The sequence below is a fragment of the Pteropus medius genome, unplaced genomic scaffold (genome assembly GCF_902729225.1).
Source record: "Pteropus medius unplaced genomic scaffold, Ma_sr-lr_union100, whole genome shotgun sequence".
Taxonomy (NCBI): Eukaryota; Metazoa; Chordata; class Mammalia; order Chiroptera; family Pteropodidae; genus Pteropus; species Pteropus medius.
The window spans coordinates 7323913-7339909 of record NW_024352787.1 but is presented as its reverse complement, the minus strand read 5'-3'; the positions used below and the strand labels follow the sequence as shown (position 1 = coordinate 7339909).

At 34.1% G+C, this 15997-nt stretch overlaps 1 protein-coding gene and 1 pseudogene across 1 annotated transcript in view; both read left to right on the top strand.

Annotated features, from left to right (window-relative positions):
- Positions 1-15997, top strand: part of CD36 (CD36 molecule (CD36 blood group)) — a 265165-nt gene that overhangs the window by 41668 nt on the left and 207500 nt on the right. The window lies entirely within an intron of this gene.
- On the top strand, positions 1714-1832 carry LOC120591980 (uncharacterized; annotated as a pseudogene).

Genomic DNA, 15997 nt, shown 5'->3' with positions numbered 1-15997 from the left:
TCTTGGACTCAGTGTCCTCTTACTGTCCAAAGCTTCATGATACACCAAGGATCCATACACGACCACCTTCTCTGCCTCCATTAAAGCACTCTGTGCTAAACCTCTCTCTACTCAGACTGACAATCCTACACTGAATTGGACATCAGCTGGATCTAAAAGGAAAGCAATTATACTAATTGATACCAGAAGTATGAATAGCTGATAACCCACACCCACATCCAAATCCTTTGAGAAAAATTTGTGTTTTAAAATACAACACTTTAACTTTAATAATATTCAGTTGATGATAATTCAGTCACTATGAGAAAGTGAAAAAAGGCAAGAAAATATCAGAGATTGTGAGAAAGTTTGGGAGACGAGGGGCATATTTAATGACTTGTGAGGCACACCATACAAGTTGTTATGTACTTTATCCTCAAATCTCATTCTTAAAATGCTGATATTTTCTGATTAATGCCTCATTACAAATTTTCTTTGATTTTTTCCATTTTTGCACATATTAATCAATGTAATATTTTAGGTATAAGATTTGTCTTGGTCATTTCCTTGATGAAACTTTTGGTGTCTCTTAGCAACACAAATTGTGACAATACTCTTTGTCATGCTCCAGTTTTTTGTTTTTTTTTCCCCCCAGGCCATATTAATTGAATTACTGCTCATTAGAGTGAGTTTTTGTTTTTGTTACAAGTTTTATTTTGTTAAAATGACAGCTATAGACAGAGGTGAAATGACTTCTGAAGATAAAACAAACAAAATAAACAGAACTATCAGCATAGTCAGAAACAGATATTCTTTTACATCTTCCATTGACTGAAGGTTTTTTTTATTAGATATTTATTATATATATTTATCCCTAGTCTTTTATAGATATTTATTATACATATTTATCCCTAGTCTTTTCTACAACTTTGAACATTTCATTAAATTATGAAGAAACCATATCTATGTAGCAGAACTAGGATATGAGCCTTTTATGTTTTCTGTGGAAATTTCTCATTCTCAAAGTTTCTCTTCTTGCTAAGTGTAAAGGCACAATCTAGAGTGTTAAGTCCAAGGAAATGGACACAAAATTAGGAAGGTGCCAAATCTGAATCTGAAGTGCACCTGAGGAAAAATGCCTTAAAGAGAAAAAGTTAGAGTAGATAAATAGGTACAAAAGTGTCTAAAGAGAGTCCCAGAAGTAACAGAGCTCTAGGTTCAAAGAGAGCAGCACATACTTTCCACATGGCCCTTTCTAGTTTCTGTGAGTGTATCAGAGAAAATAAATATTAGCCACTGACTCCTATAGACCTGGGCTTGAATTCTAATTCTGGTCCTTAATCAAATGTGAATTTAGATGAGTAATTTCTAATGCTCTATGCCATGACTTCCTAATATGTAAAAATAAGGTTAAGTGTGTTTACTCTGTTTATTTTACATAGTCCTTAGAAGAATCAAATAGGATAATAGTTGTGAAATTTCTTTATGCTATTAATTTATTTAAGCCCAAGGTTTTCATTCCATCATATAATTTCTCTCAAGAAACAATAAAAAAGATTAATAGCAATACTATTTAAATTAATGAATGTTCATACTTGCCAACATTGTTAGATATATGAACTGCCAACTCAAGCACACAACAATACTTGTAAGAATATTTATTTTTGTAATACTTCAATAGATTTTAATTCCACGTCGAAGATTAATATATAGCCATTTAATTCGTGGCATAATGTCTACGGCCATACTACCCTGAACAAGCCCAATTCCGTCTGATCTCAGAAGCTAAGCAGGGTTGGGCCTGGTTAGTACTTGGATCGGAGACCACCTAGGAAGATCAGATGCTGTAGGCGTAAAAAATGACAAAAATAAGGGATCATAAGCTGACAACGTCCTTGCAATCTGTGAGGTCAACCAAGGGTTGCCTCGTCTAAAAATAAAAAAAATAAAATAAATTAATTAATAATATAACATGTTTATTCTATCAGAGAGTATTTTACAATGTAGTTTATAAAAATAGTTCACAGAAAAATGTGTTATTGTTACAAACTGAATGTTTCTGTCCACCCAAAATTCATATATTGAAGCCTTAACCTCCACTGTTGTGGTATTTAGAGATAAGGCCTGCAGGAGGTAATTAGGGTTAGATGAAGACATGACAGTGGGGCCCTCATAATAAGAGATACCAGAGAGCATGCCCCTTCTCTCTCCATGGGTCCCCAAAGTAGAGATCTGGTGAGCACATAATAAATAGTGGCGTCCCATAAGGCAAGAGAGACCTGAGAATGAAATCTGCCTTGCTGACCTCTTAATCTAAGACTTCCTATCCTCCATGTGTGTGAGAAATAATTTTCTGTTGTTTAAGCCACCCAGTCTATGGTGTTTAGTTATGGTTGTCTGGGCTTACTAAGACAGCTACATAAATTATTATTATTTTTTAAAAATCTTAGTATGTATATATTATGGGAAGAAAATGAAGCATAGACACCAAACACTTATCAGTAGTTAGCACTAGAATTTAAAATTCAGGGATTCTCACTTTTTAACTCTATAAATTTTTACATTATATGAATATTTTCTAAAGTGCATGTAAATATCCTTCTAATTTGAAAAAAAGAAAAAAATATTCTACTTAAGTAAATCAGAATAAAATTTTTAGAAAGAATACTAGAGTTTATGGTCAGAAGGACTGATGTTATTCTTGATCATTTTATTTACTAACCACATATCTGAGACAACTTACGGAAACTTTCTAAACCTCAGTCTCTTCATTTGTAAATTATATATAACAATATTTGCTCTACCTAAGATTTGGGATTTCCTTGGGGAGGAACTGAGATAAAGTATAAGAAAACTTTTAGAAACTTTTAGATAAAATAAAAGCATTTTTCATATGTACAGTACATCATAAATAACTTTGTCATTAAGTTAAGAAAACATATTTCTGAATAAAAAAATATTTAGACATGAGAACTTTAAGAATTAGCAACAAACAAGGTGCTTTAAAAAAATTATTCAACCATTCACTCATATGAAAGGAAGTGAAAATTCAAACTTAACATCACCAACCATGTCTGGGAATGAAGAGCACTTTCCTATTATTCTGAAATATCATGTATTTCCAGTGATATGGTATATGGTTCTTACATTTTATTTTATTTTTTAAGTGTCATTCAGATATTCTCTGTATACTAAATTATCTTATTTTTTTTTCTTTCCCATTTCTTTGCATTTTAGTATTTGAATGCGCATTTCAGGAAACAGAGTTAACATTCTTAGTTCTGATCATCTAGATTAAGCAAGATCTCTGGCTTCTCGACACTTTTAGTAGTTCAATAAGATTTATTGACAGAAAAAAATACTCTGGATTTTCCTATGAAAATAATACTTACCATTAAACAAAATCTAAACCTGTCCTCTATATTTTGATTGATACTGAATTAACTTTAGCAGTGTGTATGGTAAGATATTAAAAACAACCTAAGTTTGACATTGAGCAGCTTCACTGTGTATCTGACAGATCACTCACTCTGAAAAAAGTAGTCCCATTTTCCTGTAATCTACTTTTATTTCATTGTAGGAGTAAAAAGCATGGTGAAACAAAGGTCATATATGGCATTAATAAAAAAAAAATTAAAAAAAAGCGCTGACATTGCCTTCTTAGAGGACAGGTTTTTGAAGGAATAATTGGCTTCTACATCTAAAAATAAGTCTGTCCTTGGTATCATCTTATCTTCAACAAATAGATACATCGCCTTGTTAGAAGACATATAAATACTCAGTCATATATTCATAGTTACAGACATCCAAAACTTCATCTTTTCCATTTTTATATTAGAAAGATAGAAAGTTTGTAATTAAGAAAACTTAAGGTTATAAGCTTTGAGCTGTCACTGCAGAGTTTTTAAAGAAATAATGCACCATTTCTACATTAAGTATAAAATGAATCTGGTATTCTATTAGTTTCCTTAGTCTGTACTTTTTTTAGAAAAAAAGTCAATGGTAGAATTCTCTCTCTAGGTTCTCTGGGTTTAAAGACTGCCCTGTTAATTGGATAAGAAATACATATTTATGCAAAACGGAGGAAGAAATAAAAATCACAAAGTTTAGCTTTGGAAATGAAAATGGGGTTAATCCAGAAACACTTTCAAAATGAAATGCTTTATTTCAAGTAAAAACAATTTTCTAAAAGGTTACTTGGATGCTTACTAGTGATTTATTTGTGTGTGTATTTAATTTATTTTCAATAGCTTTATTGCTTTATTGAGACAATTTATATATCAACCATATCACTGATTTAAAGTGTACATTCAATATTTTTGGTATGTTCACATAAGAGTGCATTCATTACCACAATCTAATTTTAGCACATTTTTTCTAATAGGGAAACCATGTGCTCATTAGCAGTCAATCAGCATTCCCACTCTCTCCCACAATTTAATTCTGATCAACTGTTAATCTACATTCTGTCTCCTTAGATTTACCTAATCTAAATATCTCATACATAAGAAGCCATGTAATATGTGACCTTTTGTGTTTAGCTTCTTTCACTTACCATAGTGTTTTCAAGGGTTGTCTATGTTTTTGCATGTATTAATACTTTATTTACTTATTTTATTGTGAAATAGTACTTCATTGTATAGATATGTCATATTTAATTTATCCATTCATCAGTTGATGGACATTGGATTGATTCAACTTTTTGGCTGTTATGAATAAGGCTGCTATGAACATTTATGTTCCAGTTTTGTGTAGATGTGTGCTTCTCCTGGATATATAAATAGGAGTAGAATTCCTGATTTATATTGTATGTGTGATGAAACATGGCTGGCTGGGATTGGTTGCTCTGAGACTCATTCAAAGAAGAATGATGAGTGATAAAATAATGAGAAAATGGAGATAAGATCATTAACAGTACGGAGCGAAAAGGAAAGAGGCAAACGCTGATTCAAGCTATATCCACATTTAAGCAGTCAATGGAGAGATGAAAGAGAAGAAGGGAAGAAAACAGCTGTGTTCTGAAACTAAAGATGAAAAGCATGTCAGTGCTACAAATAGTCCATGAAGAGCAAGAATAGAGACATGGATACTAAATGTGGCAAAAAGGAGATAAACATTAGTGACCTTGAAGAGAATAGTTTTGGTAGATTAAAAAAAGTAGTAATATGTAAAAAGGTTTGAGCCATATGAGACAGAGAGGTGGCCAATGTAGAGTAATATTTAGCTGTTTTGATTTTGAAAGAAAGACAGGGCTATAGCTCAAAGTAAGAAAGATGTTTGTAATCAAAGAAGAAAAGTCAGTACAAAGAAAAGGAACTCTAAAAGAGAAGGGATTGTTAATTGAGAAAAGCAGCAAGTGAGGTGATAGAGCACAAGACAAAGAAAACAACGGTGGAATATTGAAAGACAGAAGCACATATCTAATCGATAAACTCTGAGATAGGGTGGGAAGTTGCTTTTGGAGAAAGATTTTTTTTGGTTGTAGAAAATAGTAAGTAGTGCATTAAATGATTATTATTTCTTTGACATTTATTTAGCATATATTTTCTTCCAGAAACTTTAAGAGCTTTATGCATGGAATTTAATTCAGACAGTTTTATGGTAAAACTGAGGCTTTATGTTTAGGCAACTTATCAAACATCTCAGAACAATAAAGGTATGGCTTAAACCCAGGTCTGTATAACTCTGCTTTTAACCAATATATTAGTCTTTCTATTACGTTGGCCTTAACCTTTTTCGTAAATTAGGAGAGGATATCAATTACTGATATTTGAAGTATGATGTTCATTTGACTAGGTTTGTGACTTGTTTTAATGTTAGGAATATAAATCTATAGTGGACATAAAATATGAAAGCTTAAGCTAAGTATTTCTGATTCCTAAATGTCTATCTTTAACAGAGCTTAGAAAGCAATGCCTTGTTGAGGCAATGCCCTATTTGTAAATACATAACTTTGCCCTTCAGTAGGGAATAGCACATACTGATATTCACAACCACTCACTGTACCTACAAACAAGACAAGTAACACAAAGAAGGACCTTTGAAGGGTCCACTGTATAAAGGTAGTGAAAAAACGTTCACTATAATATTAGGGTCTTGCATTCAGAAAGCATTTTGTGAAATACATAGATTCCAGTTTTGTTCCTTACTATACTGTGTTTTTATTAGTTAGAAGAACTATATTGTCAATTCTGTTTGAGAGTTATTAGAGAGCTTCTTAGAAAATGAGATAGTTGTAGATAAATCTTGTGGATGGAAAAGGGGCCACATACTAAACCTGACAAGTTCAGGGGAGGCTTGTATGCCAGGCCTTACAAACTCAGAGAGTGAAAGTAACCGCCTAGCATGGTCTGAACATAAAAATTCCTAACTAAAAGCAAGTCAAGGCAGATAGTTATGTCCTAAGCCTGTAGCTTCCTTGAAAAGGGTTAATCTTTACCTTAAGTAAGCCTGTCTGATATCTTTTTGTATCTAAGGTAATATACCTTTGGAATGTCAGAGTAATTCCCTTTATCCAGACCCCTCAGGTGTACAACCTCACACTGGAGCATGAGTTCACAAAACTCTTTGTTATCTTGTTCCCCAAATACCATCTCTATGTGCTATAAATGTTAATTATTAACTGTCCTGTACCCACCAATGTAAAAGAATTATGTGTCTCTCCGTTTTACTTTTTATTCAATCCCAGAGATTTTCCCACGTACTTTCTCCTGCCCCCTTAATCTACCACAAATGGCTTTTTGCAGCCCTCCTTACAATCTCCTCCTTTTTTTCTAATGTATAAAATACACTGCAAAGTTGTCGTTCTCTGGAGCATTTTCTTAATCCATTGAGATTTTGCCTTCTGGTAATTGTCAGTTTGGCTCAACTAACTCATAAAAATTCTCTACAGATATGGACATTTCCTATATTGACAATCTTGAGATCAAATAAAATTTAATTTAGTATCAAAAGTAAGCATAATTCATAAAATGCAGAATAATAAGAGGAATTTTATGAAAGCAATGCTTGAAAATTGATACATTTAAAATTTTCCAGCACATAAAATTTGGGGGTATGAGTAAAAAGTAATGTTAGTAATTGGCCATATGAAAGAGAACATGATATTATTATGAGTTGGAACTTATTTTTGCATTTAGAAGATCACTCGACTATTTCAGTTGTGGGGTTTTTTTTTTTTTTGGTATGTGTGAATATGACACATCCCATGTTTGCTATTTTACTAATTGGGTTCCAATCACCACTACTTCATTGGATACTTTGTTTTCAAAAAGTATTCTCTGAGTTTGGTATAATTATTAAATGTACAGAAGAAAAATTATGGTTGTTTGCTGAGGACACAGGCTATGAATTTTAGAACTAGGAAAAAAATTTAAACCATCTAGTAACTTTTTTGTTAGCAATTAAAAAGTTATGATTCAAGGCAATCTTAGATATTTTTCTTAACAAACACAACATTTAGAAAAAGATTGATCCTAGCTTTAGAATGTTCCTAGCTTTAGATCCTAGCTTTAGAGTTGCCTACAGGTATAAGCTAAGGTTTGCTGAACAACCTAACAGGAGCTTTGCATATATCATTTAATCGATATTATTTTACAGCTGAATAAAAAGAGGCTTATATAGATGATATATTTTACCAAGTGTCACATAGCTGGTGAAGCTAGAATCAAACACAGGCCTACCTCCAGATCTCATAATCTTTCCAAAAACACACTGTCTCATTTCCACAATCTTAATATAAATATTTAAATCCACCATAAAATGCTTTCTCATTGAAACCGGAAGGCAACTGAGTCTGGGGCTCATGCTGCCTGTGCCACTCAGTCAATAGACTGAAACAGGAGTTGAGATATTTAGAATAAGCATTTATTGTCAGAGCATCGGTGATTTGAGAAGGCAGCAGGTTAATACCTTTAGAACTGCCTTGCCTTCTCAGTCTGGCTTAGGGTATTTAAGGGAAAATCTGGGCATTGTTCCAGGAGCTACATGATGATTGGGGTGTGTGTGTGTGTGGGGGGGATGGTCTGTCATGCTTTCCAGAGCTGTTCCTCTGGCTATGTGGTCATCTGGTAGAGTTAGCAACCCAGGAACAAAGATGGGAGTAGTCTGGAAAGAATGCTATACCAGGATTGTGATCAGTAAGCCTAAGAGCAATTAATCATAAGTTTCAGGGTAACTTTCTATGGCAGAGGACATTCCAAGCTCTGGGTCAAGCCTCTGGGGAATATCTATTGTTAAGCTATAGGGCAAAAAAAGTGAAGCCAGGGACGCTGTGAGGCTTCTATCACTGGGATCCCAATCAGGCCTTTTTTTCATCATAAGCTAAAAATCCTAAGAACTGAAACCAAGGTGGCTCAGAAGAACCAGTAACAAAGTAGCCTTCCCAATGTTTACTTTTTCACTGTTTTATCAGTGTACTTCAGAAGACATGTCTTAAATCTAAAAGCAAGGGTGTGTAAGAGAAGGAGCGCTAGATACAGACAATATATATTATCCAGAATATGATGGACGAGCCCTGTCTTGAAAGAACAACCAATCTCCTTATTTGATTTCTGTGTCTGTCTTCCTTGCGTACCCATGCAAATCTTCACTTCTTTAAAATGACTTTTTTTCTTCTTTCTCCTTGATTTACTGGCTTTGGGCTCACTTGCTTCTTTTCTTTCCTTCTCCTTCTGCATACTGCAGGACCATTCCCTTAATCATTAAGCCCTTAGGCTAGCATCAAACGGTTTTAGGAGCAAAGCCTCAGATCTGTTGACCACAGAAACAGAGTTTGGGTCAAACTGAGAATAGCATCTTGCAGCTCCACACCCATGAAGGTGGAAAAACTCTACCAGCATCCTCTTGAAATCAGACAGAATGATGCCATGATTGACATCAGGAGCTGATGCAATGATCAACTGCCTCTTACCCTAGCCCCGACCCATCAGTAGAGCCAATGATCCCAAGTCCTTCAGCTTGATAATGAGTTTTCCTCTATATCAGCAGTCCTCAACCTTTTTGGCACCAAGGACTGGTGCTCCTATGAGAATCTAATGCCTGATCTGAGGTGGAGCTGAGGTGGTGATGCTAGTGCTGGGGAGCGGTTGCAATACAGATGAAGCTTCACTTGTCTGCCGCTCACCTCCTGCTGTGCAGCCCATTTCCTAACAGGCCACAGACTGGTACCTGTCCACAGCTCAGGGATTGGGGACCCCTGCCCTATATATCCTATTTCTTAGAGACCACCAAGGAGCCAGGTCTTTGAGTGCTAACTCACCTGTGTCTTCCGGCTTGGCACTATTTCCTTAAACCTGTATTTTCTTCACTGCAAACTCCTGTTCATGTCTCTTTTGGCTTTGATGCACAGAAGCAAAATGAATCCTTGAGTTTGGTAACACCTGGGACACTCTCCTCCTCTTCAGGGTCTAGTTTCCTTCCATCCTCTTCTCCCAGGTCACTCCATATGATGTAATGTGCTGAGATTCCTTCTCTGACTTGTAATGCATTTGTAACCTTTCAGAAAATCTGCATACCATTAAAATACAGGGTTCTGCCATGAGAGCTAATAACCAAACCATGAAATACATTTAATAATGGCTGCACCTTATGATAAAATGTTTGCACTTTTTACTATTTAATGGAGGCATAATTGAAATATAATTACCTACACGTATTTAAAGTATGCAACTTAGTTTTGACATTTGTATACACCTTAATGTGGGTGGCAAATACTTCCATAACTCCAAAAAGTTTCCTTGTGTCCCTTTGTGATATTGTGATTTATAATAAGAAATATATATTTGGCTTTTCTCCTTGTTTTTAGCACAGAGCTCCTAAAACACTTGGAATTTCCTAAGTAATAAGAGAAATAAATGTCTTATTATTCATAACAAGCCTTTACCACCACCTAAGTTTATGTCATGAGGTAATTTTTGTAAAGCAACCAGATAATCACAGATTGGGGGCAAGTTACCAAGGGAAACAAATATATATTCAGAAGTTTGAGACTTTCAGTCCTATCCCCGATTTTCCAGAGGGACTGGAGGTTGAATATCACCAATGGCCGATTTAATCAATTATGCCCATGTAATGAAACCTTTGTAAAATCCCAAAAGATAGGTTTGGAAAACTTCCAGAGTGATGAACATATGGAAGCGTTCTTGGAGAGAGCGTGGAGTCTCTGCACCCAACTCCCATATATCTTGCCTTATGCATCTTTTTCATATGGCTATTCCTGAATTATATCCTTTTATAATAAGCTGATAATCTAATAAATAATTTTTTTCTTGAATACTGTGAGCCATTCTAGCAAATGATGGAAATGAAGGAAAGGGAATTGGAAACCTCTGAGTTATAGAAAGTTGGTCAGGGCACAGGTGACAAACTGGACTTTTGATTGCCATCTGAAGAGGAGGAAGTTTTGTGAGACTGAGCTCTTAACCTCTAGGATCCCATGCTACCTATAGATAGATATATTCAGAATTGAATTAAATTATAGGACATTCAGCTGATTTTCAGAGAATCAGAGAATTGCTTGGTGTGGAAAAAAGACTCCACATATCTGGTGTCAGAAGTAAAATATTGAGAGTAGTAATAGAATAGTGGTTAAGCAGAAAACAGAAAAGTTTTTCTCTATATATTTGCAATCATTTGTTATTCTATTTCTGTCCCCAGGCAGCCACTGATCTGCTTTTGGTCATTATAAATTTGTTTACAACATCTCGAATTTATGTAAATAGAATCATATAATATGTAGATGCTATATGAGTTGTTAATAAATACATGAAAAAATGTTCAACATTTTTAGTCATCAGGAAAAGTAAATTAAAATTATAATGAAATATTGATACATAATTATTTGGTTGGCTGAAATAAAAAAAATGACTTTTTCAAGTATTGGCAAAAATATAAAGCAACTGGAACTCTTGTACACTGATTACAGGGATGTAAATAATACAACCATTCTAGAAAAAAGAGTTTAACAATTTCTTAAAAAGTTAAACTATATCTATTATATAACCCGAACTGTAGGTATGTAACCATCAGTAATAAAGCGTATGCCCACACCAAGACATGCAGCTTGATTTGTAAGAGCCCTAAATTTGAAAAACAACTCAAATATTCATCAATATGTAAATGGATAAAGAAATTGTGTTATATCAATGCAATGGAATATTACTCAGCAATAAAAAGAATGAACTATAGTTACAACATGGCTGAATCTCAAAGGACTTACATTTTTAAAGCCATTGTCTAGCTATACGGGGTTCTCAGAAAGGAAAAGGGAAAAATAAAAGGGAGACCTGGTCTTATTGAAATCATTTGAAGATTTTTGTCCCCCTAATATGCACATAAAATAGCTTCCCCGGAGTGTATCATATGGGAGGGGCGCAGAGAATTTAAAATGTTAGCAACCCCTCCCTGTCTTCCCTGCTTCTCTTCCTCCAGGGGAATTTCAAACATAATAGTAGTATCGAACCTTCTTGGCATGTCTTTAGTCAAAATACATAGTGTCACATCTTCTCAGGCAGAGTTAACTCTAGATATTAATAACATGAAAATATCTATTATTTTTAAGTCCCCCCTCTAAAAAAAAAAACAAAAACCATAAGTTTATGAGGAATTACAGACTAAAAAAAAACAAAAAAAACCAAACCCTCTGGAACATATAGATCTGCTTGAGTTTCGAAGACTCAGCAAAATTCTTAGAGCCAGGTGTCTTTTTCGGGGTAAAATTCAGATTTGTAGAAGCATATCATGAGTTAAAGCACAATAGAAGGTATTTTAAGGGATAAGCGGAATCACTCTGTTCCTTTTATTAAGACTCTTACTTCCTTATAACATTTTATAATTTGTCATCCTTTCATAAAACTCTTTTAATTTGATAAACTTTTACTATCTATTCAGCCATAAGCTCTCTTTGTATCATTAATACTAAATCATACGATTGCTCTTTCTGTTACTATGAAAAATTCTTGGTTACGGATTTTGGTATTGTCTGTTTGTCTAAAGGTTTTCAATTGACTCATGAGTACTGTGACTTATTTGTTCTTATTAAGAGGAACCCCCCCCACATTCACCTCTTAAGTTTTCAATTAGAACCATTAAGAAAAGATATATTTTTCTTTACCCTTTCACTTTTTCCTGTTTTACTTCATCTTGCTTTGTTCAAATAAACAAATCATATGCTTATTTCTCAAGATGATAGTATGGTACATATTCAGTGAATCTCACAGACTTCCCCTCAAACCATTCCTCTACATTTGCATGCACCCTACATGTTCAATTTCTATATTTGTTTTTTACAGATGTTTTATAATTGTTCTCACTCTCTCTCTGACAAAAGAAGATTCCACAGTATTAATTAAGAGCTATCTTCCACTTGGATCAGCTAGACCAATATATAATAGGCTAAAACTCTTAGATAAATAATAGGATGAGAATATTCATCCAAACTTAGAGAAAGCAGATGATTTGGAAAGGCTCAATCAGAATGTGTTTATCACATACTAAAAAGCATGTCAGTAATTGTGAACATTTTACTAAAAGTAGAAAGAAAATAGCTCCATACGCTTTACAACTAGTAGGAAGAGAATTATATTTGCATTCTTTTCAATATGGTAAACATTTTAATCTAATTGAGACTATTTACTTCTGTTCAAACAACCTTGTCACAAGGTTGTAATTTACAGTTCAGAAACAGAATTATTAAGTTTTTAAACATATGTAATCAAATAAAATTAAATGTACTGAATATTCAGGAATTTAAATATGTTTCATATACATTTTGTCTTAACCTGGGTTTCCCAGAGAACAGTCCTTTAGAGAAAGGACTTCTTATAGGTAATTTATTTAGAAAGGGATCCTGGGGAGCAGGGATGAAAGATAAACGAAGTAAGAACCAGTACCAGAGAAACCCAATGCAAGGATGCACCATGAATTTGGCTGTTATTATATTTGGTGCTCCATCCCTTGGGATTTCTGAGGAGCCTATAAACTGCCTTCTGAAACTGTCCATCTAGAGAGGACTTAAGCTTTTAATCTCCTTTGATGATGGCTGACCCCATGGGTGTTAAGTACTTTTGCTTCCTGGTTGCACTTTTCTGAATGTCCAATGGGTTTCTGAGGGTGTCCCACACCACAGTATCAGAGCAGTCCCCAGTCAGGAAGTGAAGGTTTGCTGCATGGCCCAGACAAGGCACTGTTGAGTTCTATCAGAATAAAGTTGTTGAAGTAAGAGAGAAGGCTAAGAGGATTTGAGGAGGGTCTGATACATAGCCATTGATGTAAATGTCAATATTAGTATTAGAAGATAAGAGAGTTTAACAGCCATTTGCCTAAAGTGCAAATGCTAGAAGGTAAAATTGCATTTCCACATCTGAGTAGAAATATATACAGATATATAGCTATTTCAACTTTAAGAGTGTGCATATGCAACTAAATATAGTGATAACAAAAATAACTACTTTAGTGATTAGAGTATAAGCTAGCTTAGAAACACAGTTTGTAGAAAATTCATAAATTCATTTTGTCCAATCCTAAAAAATGCAAGCCTATCAGACTCTGTATCTGTCATTTTCTGCTTTTTCAAAATGTAACTCTAATATCAGGTGGTCAAAAAATACTTATTCTTTTAAACATATTATTTATGATATGAGTAATATAATGACAATAATGAGGTTTTGGGTGGTTCAGAAATTGAACCACTGTAACATACCTACTAGATGGTTATATAGAGCCTTCTAATCTTTAATCCTATGCTTGCAATGTGGACATGATTGCAATCAGAATGAATATGCATTTTATATTTTGTTTTAACAACATTCTCTTATTGCTCCAGAGTTTTCATTACTATAATTTTTAATCAGAACATGTTATCATATCAAATTGAACTATCATACTTTATTTAGCTATTCCTCTACCATTGTACACCTAGTGTATTTCAAATTCGATTCCATATTTAGGCCCAAGATATGTTGTATTGAGCATTTTTACAGCCATAATCATCTTTTTCTCCTTTTGCATTGTATGGATAAATATCTGAAATTTGGACAATTGCATTAAAAAAGCGGCCATGTTTATTGTTCTTGTGTTATATTGTCTCACAAGTCTGTATGAATTTATATCAATGCATTTCACCACGTTCTTATTAGCATTGGGAATTATTTTAAAATTGTTGTTGAGTTAATAGTTGATAATTCTTGATATATCATACTTTGTAGCTTTACATTTCCCTCTTTGACTACTGCTAGAATCTTTGCTTTTGACTTTTCTTTGTGTATTAGTTTTTAATTGCTGTAAATATGACAGTGACTTGAAACAATAAAAATTTATTATCTTAACAAATTCTCTAGATCAGAGAATTCATTAGATGGTTTTCTACTCAATGTTTCACCAAGCCAAAATCAAGGTGTTGGGCAAGGTTATAACTTCATGTGAAGTGTGGATGCTTGCTCTCTTCTAAAGTCAGATACTTTTTGGTAGAATTTTGTTGCTAATAGCTGTGTTACTGCGATCCCTGTTTTTTTGCTAGCTGTCAGTTTCTAGAGAGCACAGATCCCCTGTCTATTCATTTGCCCTCACAGAACATAGCAATTTACTTCCTATTTGATACTATCAGGAGAGCATCTCTCTGACTCTTTATCATCTTTTAAAGCACTCACCTGATTAGGTCAGGCCCACCCAGTATAATATCCCTTTTGATTAACTCGAAACCAATTGATAGCAAACTAATTACAGGTGTGATATCCATTATTTTTGCTGTCCTGGTCACACTCAAAGGGAGGAGATTCTACACGATGTGTACACCACTGGGTGGGAATCTTGAGCCATCTTAGATTTCTGCCTTCTACACTGACTCAACCGTGCAATTTGATTTTATTGAACATGTACGATATCTATGTCAATAGATTAATATTTAGGGTGAAATGGGAGACAAATACAATAATATGAAAAATAAGCAAGTAAACATTTCATGACTTGCTTGTAACAAACAGTTGTATAAATGTTAAGGATAATTGCCCTATTTTTCACATACATTTGAAATGTCTTAATATGTTAAATAAAAGTTGTCAAAGAACTACCCATTTTCATTTATTGAAAACCATATTTATTATAAACATGCTTGCTCAAATAATTGCCTTTAATATAATTTAAACTATAAGAGTAATACCAACATTGTAAAAACTTTAGAAAAATGAGGAAAGAAAAAAGATGAATTACTCATGTCAGCCCCAGGCCTCTCCACTTTATCTCCCTGACCTCCTTGATTCTTGCCTGGATGGCTTGCTCATGATGTCCATTCTCTGACCTGCTACCCTCATCCCCCACTGCTATTCTCTGTCACACCTAGCCAGAACATTTATTAAATTTTTCCCTAATAATACCCTTTGACTCCAGCCTTTTACCCATATTAATTCTTGCTGCCTGTTATTATGCTGCATGTGTATCGAGTCCCATCTTACTTCTACCTTGTGCCATTTCAGAGGTTTTTCAACATGGTTTTTCTGTATCAATCCTCTAGGTCATATTCATTGAGCTTCTGTATTGATTTGGGAAAAAATTGTATATCACTTTTCCTTTGTGAGTTAGCTGAAGTAGATACAGGTCTTGGTAGGCCTCTGATATAACTTGAATATTTTCTTTTGATTAGCGAATACAGATTTATATTCTGTTACTTCTTTATTTCTTAGAAGGCTGCAATCACAATAACAGCATTCATGTGATTAATATTCCCTAGGCATTGTGCTATGTGCTTTTTATGCTTTTATACTATGTGCTTTTATTACTTACTTTTTACATCAACTCAATGAATTAGGAAACCATTATCACCACCATCGCTATAGATTGAAAGTTTGTGTCCCCCTATAACTTATATGTTGAAATCCCCAGTGTAATGGTATTAGGAAGGAAGGAAGGAATTTGGAAGGTGATTAAGTCATGAGATTCCAGCACTCATGAATGAGATTAGTTCCTCTCACCCCTTCTGACATATAAAGAGGCAGTGAAGAGACTATACTCTGACAAGGTTGTGTGC